Consider the following 2,891-nt stretch of genomic DNA (forward strand, 5'->3'; position numbering starts at 1 on the left):
TAAAAAAAAAAAAAAAGGCTGGGTACAGCTTATAACCTGCAATTCCAGCACTTTGGGAGGCTGAGGCAGGCGGATTACCTGATGTCAGGAGTTTGAGATAAGCCTGGCCAACATGGTGAAATCCTGTATCTACTGAAAATACAAAAATTAGCCAGGTGTGGTGGCAGGCGCCTGTAGTCCCAGCTACTTGGGAGGCTGAGGCAGGAGAACTGGCTTGAACCTGGGGGGTGGAGGTTGCAGTGAACCGAGATTACGCCATTGCACTCCAGCCTGGGGGACAAAAGCGAGCTTTCATCTCAAAAAATAAAATAAAAAAATAAGATAAGGATAATAATAGTACCTATGATAGCCTTGTCGTGAATGTTCAATCAGACAACATTTGTAAATTGCATACATAACACGGTGCCTGGTGCTCAGGTAGGACTTGGGAAATGTCAGCTGTTACTAGGGGAGGGCTGGCAGGGGACAGGATGTGCTTCAGCTCCACTCCTAGTTCTTGAGTGCATTCCAGAGACCTCTACAGTGCTCTGTTCCTGAGCTGTGAGCTGGCCCCTCCATGCCCAACAACCCTGGCTGCCAAAGGACTCTGCCCTGCAGAGGCAGCCTCCGCCCCGACCCGGTCTTGTGAGCTGGTCCTGCCCCTTACCCTACAGCTGCCCCACCAAGCCTAGATCTACAGCAAAGTGCCCCGAGGGGCCCTGGTCCTGATCACTGGGGCCAGCCAGTCATAATTGGAGCCAGCCTGCCCCTCAGCTGGGAGCCTGGCACCGCCTCTCCCAGGAGGCTCCTGGGCCACCCTGCCTGGTTGTTAGTAATAACAACAACTACTTAATAAGCGGGGCTGCAGCCAAACCAAATAGTGCCATCCTACAGGAAGGCCTGGGGCAAGCTGAAGTCACCTGGAGTGCTGGGCTGGTTGGCGGGAAAACCACTCTGCTCTAGGACCAAGCTCCTACCCTTACTGGCAGACAGAATAGGACCCCTTGGGGAGATCAGAGTGAGGTGCCTCCCCTTGGGTACTGAGGAGAGGGGAGGCCCAGTGTGGTAGCAGAAGGTGTTACTCCAAGCCAAGACACATCTGGGCCAGAATGGTCACTTCAGGGCCAGGGGATGGGGCACTGAGTTGGGCTGGGTTGAATGAGCAACAGTCAAGGTTGAACGTACATGGGAAATATTAGTTTTTGTGTGTGTGTGTGTGTGTGTGTGTGTGTGTGTGTGTGTGTGTGTTTGAGATGGAGTCTCGCTCTGTCACCCAGGCCGGAGTGCAGTGGCATGATCTCTGCTAACTGCAACCTCCGCCTCCTGGGTTCAAGTGATTCTCCTACTTCTGCCTCCCAAGTAGCTGGGATTACAGGCACCTGCCACCATGCCTGGCTAATTTTTGTATTTTTAGTAGAGACTGGTTTCACCATGTTGGCAAGGCAAGTTTCAAACTCCTGACCTCAGATGATTTGCCCTCTTCAGCCTCCCAAAGTGCTGGGATTGCAGGCGTGAGCCACCATGTCTGGCGGGTTTTCTTTCTTTCTTTCTTTGTTTTTTGTTTTTTTTTTTTTGAGACTGGATCTCACTCTGTTGCCTGGGCTGGAGTACAGTGGAGAGATCATCTTCACTGCGGCCTTAAAATCGAGGGCTCAAATGATCCTCCTACCTCTGCTTCCCGTGAGATTACAGGTGTATGCCACCACGCCTCGGTAATTTTCAAAACTTTTTTGTAGAGACAGGGTCTCACTATGTTGCCCAGGTTGGTATGGATTTCCTGGGCTCCAGCAATGCTCCCGCCTTGGTCTCCCCAAGTAGAAATAGCAGTACTGTTGTGGTTAGCCATGATTTATTGAGCATCTACTGTTGCTCAGCCCTGTGTTAGGGATTCAGCATATGTTATTATGCCCTTTTATGAGGTGGGCAATATTACCCCTATTTCACAAATGAGGAAAGCGGTTCAGAGGGCTCAAGTGACTGGTACAGAAAACAAGTCTGTCTGGCTCCAAAGTCCAGGCCCTTCCCCCATGCCCTCCCCCATGACCCAGAAGCTTGCAGGGCTCTGAGAAAGAGGGAGTGAATTGCTAGCTAATAAGGGCCAGAAGGGGCTGGAACCCAGACTTCCTGATTCCCAGGGTTCCCCTCATCAAGCATCAGGCAAACAGCCCCTTTCACTTGAAGGGTCCAATGCAATGGCCTCACGATCCAGTTCCTTACAGAGGCAGGCCAACTGCTATTATTACCCCCATTGCCAGATAAATCAACTGAGGCCCAAGGAAGGAAACCTATGCCTGGGACTCCGGAATCTCTGGTCAGGAAGAGAGCCAGGAGCCGCTGACCCTGAGGAGCAGGGTCCAGTGAGACAGGAAGGGACCAGGCAACTGGGTTGCCAGAGCCGCAGGGTGAGGTTACCCCCTTGCCTGGCTCCTTCCACATGCCACAGTCAAGGACAATAACACTTTAGGTGCTGAGCCTTATTCTATAAACAAGGACAATTGCTGTAGCAGGAGAAGGGGTGTGGTGCGGGGTGGGGCCTAACGGAAGGATACTTGGAAAGAAGGCATGAAAGGTTGGCGGCTGCAGGCGTGGGAGCACTTTTCCTGGCCAGGCAGGCATCACTACAAGGTAAGGGCAGAGCCACTCTACTCCTAGTAGTGTGGGTTGGTGAGTTTGCCACAAGGGCTGCCTGGGGACACTGGTGAGTCCCGGTAAAGGTGACTGCTGAGCTCCAGCAGATGCGCCGGGGAGGGCTGGGGGTGCAGGCTTCCTGGAGGGTGATTCCCAGCGAGGTGGCCCGAAGCAGGTCTGGCACCCCACCGTCTCATTTGGAGGCTGGGAGGACCGGCATCCCCGAGGTCCACTCACCTCCGAGGCCATGTTGGGCGGTTCCTCGTCGGGAAGCCTAGTCTTCC

The 2,891-nt window shown here is 53.3% G+C and overlaps 1 protein-coding gene across 3 annotated transcripts in view; it reads right to left on the reverse strand.

Moving 5' to 3' along the window:
* The window catches only part of LOC108295356 (argininosuccinate lyase-like), a 9,553-nt gene extending 6,662 nt beyond the window's left edge, over positions 1-2,891 (reverse strand). For all 3 annotated transcript variants that reach the window (XM_017517512.1, XM_037734561.1, XM_017517510.2), the window contains exon 1: positions 2,845-2,891. The gene's annotated coding sequence lies outside the window, so the exon portion shown is untranslated. The remainder of the gene's footprint in view (positions 1-2,844) is intronic.

The sequence above is a fragment of the Cebus imitator genome, unplaced genomic scaffold (assembly GCF_001604975.1).
Source record: "Cebus imitator isolate Cc_AM_T3 unplaced genomic scaffold, Cebus_imitator-1.0 Scaffold634, whole genome shotgun sequence".
Classification (NCBI taxonomy): domain Eukaryota; kingdom Metazoa; phylum Chordata; class Mammalia; order Primates; family Cebidae; genus Cebus; species Cebus imitator.